This window comes from Poecilia mexicana, unplaced genomic scaffold, assembly GCF_051168715.1.
Source record: "Poecilia mexicana isolate PSO_F unplaced genomic scaffold, ASM5116871v1 scaffold_2, whole genome shotgun sequence".
NCBI lineage: Eukaryota > Metazoa > Chordata > Actinopteri > Cyprinodontiformes > Poeciliidae > Poecilia > Poecilia mexicana.
Genome location: NW_028263371.1, coordinates 50,620,916 through 50,635,668, shown reverse-complemented (window position 1 = coordinate 50,635,668; position 14,753 = coordinate 50,620,916). Strand labels below are relative to the sequence as shown.

At 36.8% G+C, this 14,753-nt stretch overlaps 1 protein-coding gene and 1 long non-coding RNA gene across 2 annotated transcripts in view; one reads left to right on the top strand and one right to left on the bottom strand.

Annotated features, from left to right (window-relative positions):
• Positions 1–14,753, top strand: part of ptpn4a (protein tyrosine phosphatase non-receptor type 4a) — a 78,627-nt gene that overhangs the window by 1,695 nt on the left and 62,179 nt on the right. The gene's annotated exons all lie outside the window — the stretch shown is intronic.
• Positions 300–1,656, bottom strand: LOC106926212 (uncharacterized). The gene is made up of 3 exons (XR_015761898.1): positions 1,566–1,656; positions 1,200–1,321; positions 300–355 (listed from the first exon to the last, which is right to left on the bottom strand). It is a non-coding gene; the product is annotated as an uncharacterized LOC106926212 (long non-coding RNA).

Below are 14,753 nucleotides of genomic sequence, written 5' to 3'. Positions count from 1 at the left end.
GATCATATGGACCGTGCTCAGTCCCGTTTGTCTCGCCCGTCTCTCTATCTGTGGCCCAGTCGAAGTGCATGAATGACTAAATTTGCATCGCATTTCACTTTGAATGGAGCACCTCATCGGGACCAGGGAGTTATGAATGAAATCCAGAGGAAGAGGTTCTGTCCAGGGCCGGATTCAGGAGAATTTGGGCCCCTGGGCCACAACTGTTTTCTTTCCCCTTATAGCATAATAGTTAAAGGAATAATTTAGGATTTTTGAAGTGCAGATTTGTTAAAAAGTTGTGAACAGATAACATCTTACCTGTGGTGTCCCCTTGCAGATGCCTGCGTTTATTGTGGCCTGGTTGGTTTTCAAGCTTCAGATCATCAAATAAATGTCGATACAAAAAAGTAAATAGAAAAATGTAGTTTTCTTTTTGTACAGAAAAAAAATCCAATACCCCTAATGAGACCAAATAACTTGTTGTTGGTCTTAGATCTTCTTGGATTAGCGGTTAGCTTTAGCCCCTTAGCTTGTCTGATCTGAGTTTATACCAAAGGAAGGTGCAGAGCACTGATTTGAAATATGAAGTACTTATAGCCTTTTAGCAGATGATCAAGCTATGAACTAGCTATGAATTCTAACTTTAGCCTCACGTCAAATTCAGGGTTTATGCTCCATGTTCATATATTTTATTTTTCTGAAATTATATTTGCAGTTGTATTTTCTAAATATTCCTTATATCACAACAGGAAGTGAAATATTTTATTTAAAAAAAGCACAATTTTAAATCCCCCCAATATTGAATGTTGAATATAAATATATATTTTTTCAATTTTCTGTTTAACTGGTAGGATCAATGATAGATTGGTCAAAAACTCAAATCATATATAATCACTACCAGGTGCACCTACAAAAACACTCTTCAGTGTGGAGGTTGTTACTCAGTGAAGAAAACTCAAAGGCAGTCATTTTATGTGATGTGTTTAAAACTAAACTCAAAGGAAACAAACTTATAAGAAGCTGTTTGAAAGGAGCCTCTGACATAACATGTCGACATGTGAGGCTTGATAGAAGTTTGAGGCTTCAGAGAAATGTTTAGTGCTGATAGACAAATGTTGTATAATTAGAGGGTGCTACAAAATTAGTCTTGAATTCATGTGAAAAATATGAAAACAAGAAAAATAACATAAACAAACCTGTTAAGTTTTTCAACTTACCAAAGAAAGGCTTTTCCGAGCTGCTTGTTTTGGTCTTTTTGCAATATTAACCCCATATATGTTGATATGTTGCTTTGGTTTGTGTGGTCTGGTTTTCTCTCACAGTCATGTTCAACAACAGACTGAAAATTAAACCATAGTTAACATTCCTCTTTTTATTCAAAATTGAAACTCGCTGTATTTCTGCAAAATGAACTTCTGACGATGTTTGTTTGGTTTCACAAGAGCAGAGATAAGGTGGCCATGAATCCATGTCTCCTTTCAGATCTAATAACTAAATTACTGCTGGGCAGACATTGGTTTTGAAGTTGAACTAAATAAAAGCAACCCAGAATCGTATTATGAAATAAAAAATACATTTCTCACTTGTGGGCTGAACAGTACTCCGGTCTGAACTCTATGTGTGTTCCTTTAGCTCTGGGTTAACTTCTGTGTTTTAGAAGTGAAGGTGGCTCAGCTGGGGATGATTAAGCTTCCCATGGCAGGATCCATGCTTTTCTTGAGAAGCACACCTGAACCTGTGTGGGAGCAGGAGGAGCCACAGATGTGATAAAATAGGAATTAACTACACCTGTTAGCAGAGAGCAGGGGGTAACCCACTTTGGAGCAGTTTGGGTATTTCCACTAGATGTTTCTGAGAATTAAGTAACTCTGGCTGTGAAGTAAAGTAACCTACTCAGTACAGTGTCATCATTGAACACTACAATGTCGTTAACGGCAAAAATATGACATAATCTAAAGTGATGGACATGATTTAAAGACTATTCCAGTTGATTTAACGGACCTATTTTAAACACCAAACAACCAGAATAATTACCAAAAACCACTTGTTGAAAGTGTCTTGCAACAATCCAAGCATTTAGAAATGAGTTCACTGAATATTCAGATTTAGGTAGAATCCTTTCACATGCTTCAGTGTATTTGATGGACATAAATTAGGCCTCAATTTGAGGTTTAATGCCGCACTTCCACCAAGTGGTACAGTAGGGGTCGCTGCGGCTCAGTCAACTACTTTGTCTGTTTCCATCTTAAAAGCGATCAATGCAATTGACCCGTTATAGGGGTACAGAAAAACATCACTGGGATTTTAAGGTATTTTAATCCTCTTTTAAATGTTGTTCTGATGTACAACTTTTTCTGATCATTTCAACCATTTTTTTAAGTTAAATTAAAAAATTGGGACCTATTAAAATAGATATTCATATTGTTTTGCCAGCTATCAGCAGTCGTGGCCTTTTATCCAGAAATATGTTGATGGTGTGTCATTTTGAAACCAATTTCTTCCTGTATAACTAAAATGCACCAACCATATCAATGGGAAGGAAAAAGATGAATGAGAACTTGTGAAAACATGTAAATATTTATTTCCTTCCCAGCTGATTATCGGTAGCGATAATCTTCTGGTTATTAGCTAAGACGGCCTTGTTGTGCTAGCTGTGGTTGAAGATTGATGATGGAGGCTGGTAACGTCTTCCCAGCAGGTGGAAACTGTTGGCAAAAATGTGAATTTATTTCTGAAGTTTTGTTTTATTTTCTAAATACAAAAATCTTCAGCGGAATTGGATGCAGGGTAGTGACAACCTCTATTGTTTCTTGTTCCCACAACCAACCAGATGAAAATCTCTCTATCAGTGCAGGAGCTGTGGTAGATGAGATTGCATATTAATTGGAAAGGCCCATTCAGTTCTGCTTGTGGCCAACCATTAAACCACATTGGTTTTAGTATTGCTTTATTTTGCCACTCCAAAGATATATTTATATTAGAAACAACATAGTCCATGTCATGCAGTTTGAAAAACAGGTAGTTCACGACTGTAAGCTGACATTGAGCTGAGGACGATGCTACATGTATTAAGGAACGTTGACTAAAACATGGTCCTCACAAATACATATTGCATAAAGCTCTCTGCTGCCTGTTTTATCATTATGCCAGTGTTACAGTTGGGATTTCTCACTGTAATTGTTTGAAGTGATAGTTGGTAACTATAAAAAATTGCAATTGCAAGTTAACATAGAGCGTTGTTACAACTTTTAATGTTGTAGCGACACTTGTTCCACAGTAGTGTTAATGAAAATTTAAGCAAAGCCTGAAAGATGATGACTGCTAAGCAAATACTATTTCATTTCTGTTTGCTAACCCATTAGGAGCCGTTGCACATAAGTAAATAGGATGACAGTAGTCTTGTTTTTTCTATTCAGGAGTTTTCTGTTTTTAATAACTAAGGAATACCCTTGGTCAGGTGATTAGGACTTAATTAGTCTTATTGTAGCTTCCGTGCTTTACTCAAATCTAAAGTGATTTGCAGAATAGCGGAACAAATAAATGGTTCAGCAAATCAGAAACGGCGTCGATGGTTCTGTAATCATTGAAGAACACCGAGGATCGGGTTTGACTTGTCTTAAGTATTTTAAAAATGAAACTACTTCAAAATCATCATTCTTCAAGTCATTATTTTATTTATGATGATTTATATGGTAATCAAGAGATCTGCAGATCAAACATGGAGTCAAACATGTACCTCTAGTAGGAACAGGTGTGCCCACAGAAAGCAGAAGTGAATTGAACTATTTGACTAATCAACTAAGGTTGTCATTGAGATATCATGATGGCAAGGGGGAAGACAGGAGGGCTTTTTGTTATTGTCATTGTTTTTATTTATTCTTGAACGATAAACAAGCTTCCAGTCACTAGGTGGCGGTGCTCAAACTAATCAACAGGCTGCCTTTTCAACCCAGTAGAAGAAGTAGCCAGCACAGGCACACCGGTGTACAGAGCTGATGGAGGAGCAGGAGACATGGAGGAGTTTGACCGTTAAGATAAAAGGAGGAAGCTAAGATATAAACAATATTTTTGTTAGTTTTGTACAAAACATTTTTAAAAAGTGACACCTTTTTGAAGAATAAGCTGAATAGGCTGAAAAGTAACCAAAGTTTACAGTTTAGAAAAATTTTGGATGTTACTGTGTTTAAATAAATTAACATCCCGTTGAATCATTTGCACTTTTTCCTCTTTTCAGGTTGAGCAGTTTTGATTAAATGTTACAAATTGAGTTAATAAACTGAGTTCGGAAATTGTTTTGTGACTTTAAGCAATAAAATGAGCTGCAGCAACTTAAAATTGATGTTGTTTCAGCTCATTTTATTAATCTGTTTTCATATTCGGGTGATTGGGTGCAGAACGTTGGTTCCAGTGGTTTTCATAGATAATAGCTAAATAGTATCAGATTCTCAATAGTATTCAATTCAAGATGGGGCGTGAAAAATTGTATGTTCCCTTAGGGGGGCATGACGGAAAATAATTTGGAACCACAGGGCTAATCTGTAGCCGATGCATAATGTTTCCTTGTTAAAGCTTTGAAAGGACAGACTTTGCTTTTATGAAGGGCTGAGTTTACACTGTGGGCTTCATGTGTATTAATTGGAGAATGTGCTAAATATTGAAGCAATGGTCTTAAAAGCAGATAATTTGGGTGTATTCTGTAATATTTAGCTTTCCAAAAATGCTTATTATTACTTCCTTTTTCTATACTCGTGTCTTCCCACTCTTTCTTTGACCAGCAGCTTATTTCTTATGAGTCTCAACATTTTTGAGACACCCCTTCCTCTTTGCTTTTTGCTCAGTAGTACAGAGAGCTTAAAATGGGTCTCAACTGACAGCTTTGGTAAGGGGAGTACGGACTGGGTGCTGCGAGCAAGATAAATTATCAGGCATGAAATATGTGAGCATTTCCTTACATTAGACCACTTGGGATCATTGCCAGAGGTTTGCATAACCATGCCATGTATGCAGTTGTTTTTCTGTCAGTCCCATTGAATTATATGGATCAATTCACCTCAGCACACAAATTAAGAATTCAGTTATCAAGCATGGTAGAGAAGATTTAGGCAACATTACAACACTCTTCGTGAGCTAGAGTTGTTAATCTGTGACTGCCAGTGTCTAAGTGAACCACCCAACCATCCATCCATGCAGGCCAATATCTAACCAGATAAGTCTGCAGCTAGTTAGTTCGTGGGTTGTCACCGGGGAGGATATGGCAACCGGACTTTAGCGAAAACTGTCTCCTAAACTCCAAACACAGCTGTGTTTATTCGCTGCAAGTTGCCACAGCTACAGAACGCCAGGATGAAAGTGTCTTAGCAGATCTTGACTTTGGAAATGGAAAGCATGTAATGCCATATTGACAGTGAAGCGTTTATTTTTATTTGTTGTGAGGAGAAACAACATCAAATCAATTTCTGAATTAGTTTTTAGGAACCGGCTGCTTTCTCTCAGTGAATGTTGCAGGTTTTAACATCTGAAGCTCAGATTTAAATGTGATTTTCTGCCTGTGAACACTGGGTTAAAAATAACATTGGCCCTGTAGATGCAGTACAGACGAATTACACATTATTTCTTCCTTTTTTCATATACATTAAAATGCAAGTAATGGTATTGTTTCATTTGTATTTTTATATCATTTTTATGACCTTTGGATTATGCATAACCAATGAGATGGAGCTGTAAATTATGTTAATGATCCTTCATACCTTAATCTGAGCTGCATATTATGTGGCCATGGAGGAGCTAGATGGAAACCTCCACACCCTTTAAAGACCAATTAATGCACAGTCTGCAGATTACCTAATTGAAGATTTAATCTTAAATTAAAAAATAATAATAATGAGAAAAATGATATTCTTCACTCTCTGTTATGTAAATTAAAAACATTTTTTGACTGGATCAGTTGATTAACAAAAAAACAAATTGGATATTGGATTTGCATCAGAATAGCACCAGCTCACTGTCTCTGTCCAGTGTTTATTTTGTTGTCCAGCCTCAGAGTTGGATAGGTTAAGGTGCTGCTTACAGCTGCATTTAAAGCCAATATTTTTTCTCCGAATCCAGTAATACTTCTAACGATTGGTCTTTCATTAAGATCAGGCAGTTTTGGTAAATCCTGCTGTAACTTTTGCTCAGCAGGTTGGGACGGACATTAACTGGACATGATGTCTGTTGAGACTAGGGCTGCTTGATGTATATGAACGTCTTGCGATGGGTATGATAAATATTGTGTCATCTGTGCTTCTGCTACTGTCAGCTTTCAACATGTGTTCTTCTAACTTCTGTTTAAATAAAATGTTAGATGTGCTGCAGTAGCTTCTGCATTTCATTCAGAGTGCTGAAGGTTACTGGGCCGTTTCTTCTGAGTCTGGCTTTTAGATTAAAAACATCCCAAGCACAAACATACAAAGCCAGCAGAATCCTTTACCAGAAAAACATTTCTCCTGTCACAACGGCTTAGTAATAATAACAATAAATCCTCCTGAAAAGTAATAAAAAAAAGAAAATCGCTGGAGTTTAGAGAGATTAGATATGAGTTAAAGCAATTTGTCAATTAACATTTTTAGGTTGGCTTAAAAAAAGTCTGAAGGTTTTTAGTATTCACTCCTATATATTGTGTGCCCATCAGGCTGTCATGACCAGCCCTCTTTCCTACCACACTGGTAACAGTAAGATAATGTTGGAGACAATATATTTCTTGTCAAGTCTCACACTGTAGCAAGAGTAGAAAAGACACTATTTGGGGAATGGAAGAAAAAAGTACATTAAAAAGGGTGTGAAATACTGAGCGAAAAGTTTAGAAAATATGTTATATGAAAGATTTTGTTCAAATTTAGAGAGAAATTTGGGGGTTTTGCTTTTTACCTCCCCATCCGCCGACCTTGGCTTCGTGAAGAGTGGCTCCAGAAAGCAGCTGTTGTAATTAATCATCTATTATCGTCCTTATTATGAGCCACTGATGAGTTCCAACCTAGTTTCTGGAAAACACAGGGCTCAGTTGTACCAACAGCAGCATTAGACTGTCATTGATTTATATGAAACAGATACACCGCCAATATAAGTCACTCTACTACTGGTAAACGGAACAGGCTAAGGTTTACTCTCATAAATTGTGACATTTAAAGCTTTGTGGTACTGTTCCTGTAAGTAGGTGCAAAATGTACAGGTTAGAAAAGGTGTTTTATTTTATTCAAATTGTCTGTTTTTATTTGACCTGAAACAGAAGATGAATGGCATACTGTTGGATTTAGCCAGTTTTAAAGTGACGAATCTCATAAAATCAGTTACTGATTTGTCAAAATGTCAATTTTCGTCTTAAAAAATAATTTCAGTTTCCCAAACTGCATGCAAGAATCTGTGAATAAATAGATTTTCTCCTAATAATTTAGTTACATTCCACAAAACAGACAGGGATCCACAGTATTAAATTTCGAAAAACTTTGCTAATAAGTTTTGCTGAACCATAAATTGTCCCAGATGTTGTTGTGATAAGCACCAATATGGCTGTATTGAGATCACTTTCAAGTTACATAATGATAATGCAAATACACCATCTAAAAGATCAAAGAACTGTAATTTCTAATGTGCATTTACACTGGAACTGGAAGATATTTTTTTAAATCTTCAAAATAATTGAACAAAACAACAAATAAAATGGCTACCGAAGTTCTTCAAAAAAGGAACGAGTTGAGAGCAAAGCCATCCAGTCTTTGGTAGAAAGAGAGAGAAGGAAAACAAACAATCATCCAAATAGAAATAATCAAGTTTGTTTCAATTTATCATGTGATTAATTGCTTATTGCGACAGGCTTTAACGCAGGTTAGCTTGACTTTTGCAGTGCGATTGTAACTCAGGCTTGTTTGCAGTTTCTTTGCCAATTCGAGCCAAGCAGGACAAGTTTGCAGCCCCTTCTTTACGATCTCCAGGTATGCAAGTACAGCTGCTTCCTGGCTCTTCACTCAGTAATCATTCTTCAGGACATGTTTTGTCTTGTCCCCCTACTTTTCTATCAACCATCTTACGCCCTCACCGCCCTCCCATACACACACACACACACAGACACACACACACCGACATTTATGATCCTTCCCCCACTTTCTCAATATTTTCATGCCTCATGTGTGTTGACTTGTGCCTAGCGGAGAGTTTGTCGACCCATTGCCACATGCTCGTTATAACCTTCTGCCACTTGGCTAAACTGAGCTGTGTGTGTATGTGGGTCAGGTCTGCCCATGAAACAGCTGCTTAAAGAGCTTTGAATACCTTAGCAAGGCAAAGGACACAGTTGCTCAAGCAAACTGGGTTAGAGCCTAGAATGGGCAGCTCTCCCTACTTTGTTCAGTCTCTGTTATGAATATTGCATTGAATGTATTATGAGGGCCCGTGGTTGTGCTTTTATTCGGTTATATAACAAGAAGTGTAAAGTCCTAATTTCGATGTCGTCTCTAAACTTTACAGTGTTCTTCCTTCTTGTTTGGTTATTCTGTGTATTTTTCTGCAGCACTTGACAGAGGTTTTACTGGAACATCAACAGTTTACTTAGTAAAACTGAATTTTATCCCCCCCCCGCTTGTTTTGCTTGGAGATCTGTGGAGGAAAAGCAAAGCGATTCCATATCCAACTCAAACATGAAGAGCACAGGAGCTTATTACTGCTCGCCTTACCCCACACTGCTTCCTGTAATTTCTGAAAGGTGTTTTTCTATGTTTTTATCCATCCCTTTTTTTTTATATATATATTTTTAATCAATCTGTATTGTTGATGAATCATATTGCATGTGACTGGGCCAGAGCTGTTTGCAGATTCCTCCTCTCCATTCTGTTGAGCCAACACACACGTGCCAAGTGTGGCTGCAGGCTATGAAAATATTGTCACATTTAGGGGCCTCTGAAATCCATTTGATTTCTTCATCGATATGTTTCACGTTCACACATTCATAAACATGAAAAGTTCCCATTGCTTTGATGTTGGTGAATAACATTTTAACAGGTTTACACAAAAAATATCCCAAATTGAATTTATAATGTATTAGTGCTCTGCATTTTCAGTTGGGCTTTTCTTGGCATATTCTTTTTGTTTATTTCTTTGAAGCTCTGACGTGTGACTTCAATTATGTTTTCTTTCCTAAGAATTATAATATATAAAAGAGAAAATCATGTTCTGTATATTCTTTATGTAAAACAGTACTTTGGAGTTGAAGAACTACAATTTTTCTCTAACTTATGCATCAAAGCAGATTATCTAATTCCTAACATACTAACATAAAGTGCATCGATCAACATGCAGTTAGTTGAGGTGTTTAGAGACCATAAATGGCAGGAAGGAGTAATTTATTTGAATATATTTAATGAAAAATAAGAGATTATTTCAGTATTTGACCTGAAGTGATCAAGGGATCATTAATCGATTCTGATGATGATTTCTCATATTTTACTCTTTTTTTAAAGAAGTACTTCACTTAAAAGTGTAATTAAATCAATACAAATATCTACAGAAGTTTTTTTGTAGGTCATTTTGGTCTTGTTGAAGATCTTTGTATGACGAGGATTTTGTAGGAAAGGTGGGCTGATTCTAACTAACTAAATCATGTTGATTGATCTGTTTATTAACGGAGAATTGGGTACTCCTTATTTTTCATTCATTTTGATAAATTTGGAAAAGTTTTTTTTCTCTCTTTGACTTGATTCCAATTGAAAGAAAATTGTATAATTCAGATCTCTGGCCCATTGATCGTTTCAATTACATTAAACACAATGGTTTTGTCAAAAAGATTTTTTTCATGATTAGTACATGAATGGGAAAAATAAAAATACTCCAGAACTTGATATGAAATTTTCACATTGATAATAAAAGAATGAATGTAGGGAGGCTGAACTGCTGTAGTAACCTTGATGATGAAAAAGAAAAATCAACTCATCTTTGTGAATCAGCAGTAGTTTGCTTCTGTTGCTGTGGTACCCAGGCAATGGGAGTATAATTGGTTGGGAAGTTAAACAGGGACAACTCTAATCTCTGTTATATTGAAGCTGAAGGCTTCAGACGGGTTTTTTAAAATTGCGACAGATCCTGCATTAGTCAGTCACAGAAAAGCCAGAGTGCAACGATCGCCGCAAAAAATAATTAATTGAACTGAAGAGGAGATGCAACATTTAGGCTTTTATTGTGCAACACAGACTTCTCTCATTTTTGTGGTCCTGACATCCAGTTCTGACTTTCTCTTTCTCAGGATATTGTTTTGTCTTAACTTAGTTTTATTTCGATAATTAAAAGGTATAAAATTGAACTGCAGAGGTTTTGACAGCGGTATTAGTTCTTAAATACACAGTCAAGAAATTTTTATCTGATTTTTCTGAATTGAAAACAACATAAATAAAAGAGTATGCTTATGTCTACAAGCTAAAAAAGATGAGTTTTGACACAGTTAGCAGGACTAAGATAGATTCTTACATCCTGTCCATCACCAGTCCATCAGAGGCTACACACACACGTGCACACACACACTCACACCTAAGAACAATTTAGTGAGACCAATTAACCTTGCAGTCATTATTTTGGAATGTGGGAGGAAGTCAAAGGCAATCCCAGGGAAAACATGCTAACTCCCTGCAGAAATACCCAAGGATTTCTGCAAGGATGGGATTTGAACCCTGACCTGGGTTCATCCTATTAAATATGTTAATTTTTCATTCATAAATGGAGTCATTTGTGGCTTAAATTTATATTTCTGTTCCTTTGTTGCCTTCATCTTTAACTTTAACTGCTCTGGAACCAGCTATTTGATGAGTATGTCATTCTGGATGAGGAACCTTATCAGCGAACAGTTCCACAGTCAATAACTGTTTTAAAGCTTACTTGGAATTGTCTTAAAAACATTCAAATTATGTAATCTGGTTGCAAAAGTGTCATAAACATAAACAGCATAATGAACTTCCCTGACCTATACTGCAGTTTCCTTACAAAAGTTAATTAACATAAGTCTCAGTTATAAGATATGCATATAATTTATCTAATTCAGGTATATTTTAATTTTAAAATCAATTAATCAACTTGCTGAAAACCTGAATAGAAAAAAAACCCTTTTTATTTCCAGTTTTGATTTGCCAATGTGTGGTCAAACTTCATGTTGGCTTATTAAAGTCCAGCCAAAGTAGACATCTAAAGGCATCAGTGTGCAAAAGTGAATACAACTTTGACATCTTTCAGTTACTTGACTTTAATCCAACATGTTCTTTTTCCTGTAAACTTTGAGGGTTTTTTTTTATTACAAACGTGTTTCATAAATAAATGTAGACTTACTAGATAATGTAGGGGAGCCAAACAAAATTCTTGTTTGGAAACTCAATCTCAGTCTATCCAATATCGATCCAATATTGATATTGGATATCGGTCTGTTATCATCCAAAAAAAAAAAAAAATGGAGTATTGGATTATATTGACTGCATCTAAAATCTCCAATGTAAGCACGCTGATGGAATTGCTCTGTTCCAGCATTTAGTCCGCCCCCATATTTTTATCCATCATCTTTTGTGTTCCACACGCAGACCCATTGGTAAATAATAAATTAGGCAATTGTTGTTGACTTCTCTGTTAGGCTAATATCACTTAATCAAAATGTTTTCTAACATTCCAAACTACAAAGTAATAAAAATATGTGGGATTTGTGATGGGATCAGGTCAATATTGGTATTGGCCAATACATAAAGCTGCGATATCGGTATCGTATCAGTAGTGAAAAAGTTGCAAATCCATTGCAGTTTGCTGTTCTTTATATCCTTTAAACATTAAGTCTTTTGAAATTTGGACAGAAACTGCTGACTTATTGTTCAGACAGCATCAACTTTATTTTAAAATATTGGAAGTTGTTTCCTGAATTCCTGCAACATGCTCGCCTGAAGTATCCGCTTGTGCAGAAACGAACACAAACAAAACGTACAGCTCTGCCCTGAGAGAAATTGGTATATCTGAGACGAGGACAGGGATAACACGGGGAACAAGTGTGTGTGTGAGAGGGAGAAAGAGGCAGGCTGGCTGCTATTTTCTGGGGCAGGCCATCAGGCTGCGAGGCAGCAGGGAGGGATAATAACAGAAGCTGTTACATTCTTGTGGTTTCTCTGATTTCAACATGAGGCAGGGGGCCGGCTCTGGCTGACTCATGGCCGCTCTGCCTGTTTTCTCTCTCCGTCAGCCTCTGTCCCAGCATGGAGGCTATTACCAAGAAGACAGCACCGGACATCATTTTAATCCTAGACTCGTTGATGATAGGACAGTTAAAATAGTCAAAAATATAAACCTGTGGTGGGATTGGGTTCTGGATATGGTGAGGGTGCTTTCCCATTTGAAGAGCCAAAAGTGGCGTAGCTCTATGTTTGGTGCAGACACCAGATTGGTGACTCGTCGGCAGTCTAAACAGCAGCTTTCAAGGCTGTTTGTCGCCTGATGCATCTGCATTCCAGTTGGCACAGCAAAAAGGTTCAATGTTTCTGCACATTCAATGCAACTGTAACATTTGCATGCAGTCAAGGCAACTTGTTTTGTAGCTTTTGTATTTTTGTTCTGATTAATACTGTTGCTACAAGTTTGAAGAGCAGTTTCCTGGATACAGAGCTGCTCGACTCTTCTTTTGTGAAATCAGTTTATTAAAGAACAGAATAAATGAAGCAGAATTTTGTGTGTGTGAAACCTGGTTTGAACGTGTCTGTGTGTGTGTGTGTGTGTGTGTCAGTTCAAGGCTGCAGATGAAAGTCTATTTTCATCAGCTCAACATGCTTATAATTATTTTAAGCAGCGCCGCTTTGAGCTGCTCTGTTGTCACACATTAAATTCTGCTGTGGCCTATATGCTTAGGTTTGTTGGTATAGATCAGGGCTCTGCAACTTTTGTTTTACCTCAAATCTAGCTAAATAAAACTTGTTTGGGGCAGCAAATTTCTCATGGTAACTTGGAAAAAGTCTGCTTATAATTTTTTGATAAATATCTACTATAGAAAATGTGAAAAAACATTACTTTTTTAGTAAAAAAAAATAATTTTTCTTCCATAGGATGAGGATATTTGTGTAAATATAAACCCCCTCTAAACTGTATATATTTATGCCTAATGTCTGTACACTTTGAGCCTTTGAAAACAGTCAAAATTCTTGTTTGGGAACAAAATCTCAGTTTATAAAGTTGATTCAGATTCTGAAAAAAAAAACACACATAGTTTCTAACCTAACAAACCAAAAAAGACCTAAATTATTTTACTGGTTGTTTTGGAGTCATTGTTTTGCAGATACATGGTGCAATTATTCCATCAAAAAAATCCGAAAAAACTGCTAAAATCTGCATTTGTTATTATATCTTAATGTAAATATATTAAATGGTTTTTGGACTGTGGAAGGTCCAAAAAGCAGCTTGCAGCTCCAGAGCTGCAGGCTGCAGACCTCTAGTATAAATGCTAAATAATAACTGGAAATTAATTCATCTTTAATTGCAGAATTATAATCTTGCAAAGAAAAACCCAACAAATCCAGCCTCTAATTTTTATGTAATTATTGAGTGTGGTGGAAAATACTGTAATTTTGTCAGAAATAAAATTAGAGGTGTCACCTTTTTTACTACTCATCACTACGCTTGTAAGATAAACATAACTGTTGCATATTTTTAAACGTATATTTAAGGTCTCAAGTAGATCAGAGCACCAGAAACTTTTTTCTACGGTACAGGGGAATATTTTACTTAGACACTCTTCAAAATGGAGTCAATGTGTGTTGGTGATTAGGCTATAGCTTCCCACCAAAGAAAAATAAAGCAAATTGAACTGTAACAAAATTGTAGGATGACCTAAGTTTATCTCTATAAACTAATGACCACTGTTTTCTACGACGGAGGACTGCAGCGATGTGGGCTCATTTCTCCTCCAAGGTTACATAGAAACCTATAGTACTGGGATGTTTTGAATGAAAATCTGGTGGCATCTGCCAGAAGACTTACATGTGGAAGCTGTTGAATCCTTTAGCTGGATAAGGATCCAGAACAAATGGCTAAATCAGTGCAGACACGGTTCACCAGACACAAAATCAACTGTCTTCTATAAGTCCTGTTGAAAACCTCTAGAGAAGAGATTATAAGAAATGACCCATAATATTATAGGGAGACTTTGCAAGGAGAAATGGTCAAAAATCCATCTCTGTATGCTGAAAAGGAAAGGTTTTATCGCCCTTTTTTCAGTATGATAGTGCTACTATAATACTAATTAAAAAAGTAAGCGTGGAAAGTGCTGTGTATCCTGGATGTGTGTGTGCTCTCCATTGGAAAAAACATTGAAGCTGCACTGAAGAAACTTGTTGCTGCCAGAATTGGATCACCTGTTCCAGTTTAGCAGAAAGGCTCGAACAACATCCTTTTTATAACGCTATTATTACTGGCAGGAGAGTTTTTTTTTTTTATACCTTTGAACCTCTAAGCGTGAGTTGGGGGGGAGGGGGAAACAGCAAGAAATTGCTGTCTCAGTTCTTCTTACGTTAGGCTAACTTTATTTTCTACAGCGTGGCAGCGGAGTACAAGCCCTGAGGTGAATGTCAGGTAGGCCCACGCTTTCCTGTTTTGGCCCTGTTTACCAACCACAATGTGTTCCACCCACCTCCATCTTCTCATCCTCACTTCGTCACACACTCGGCGGCAAAGAGATCCCCTTCACCTTCCCTACACACGTTTCTTGTTATAGGAGCTGCATGATACGTTCAAACAGGCTA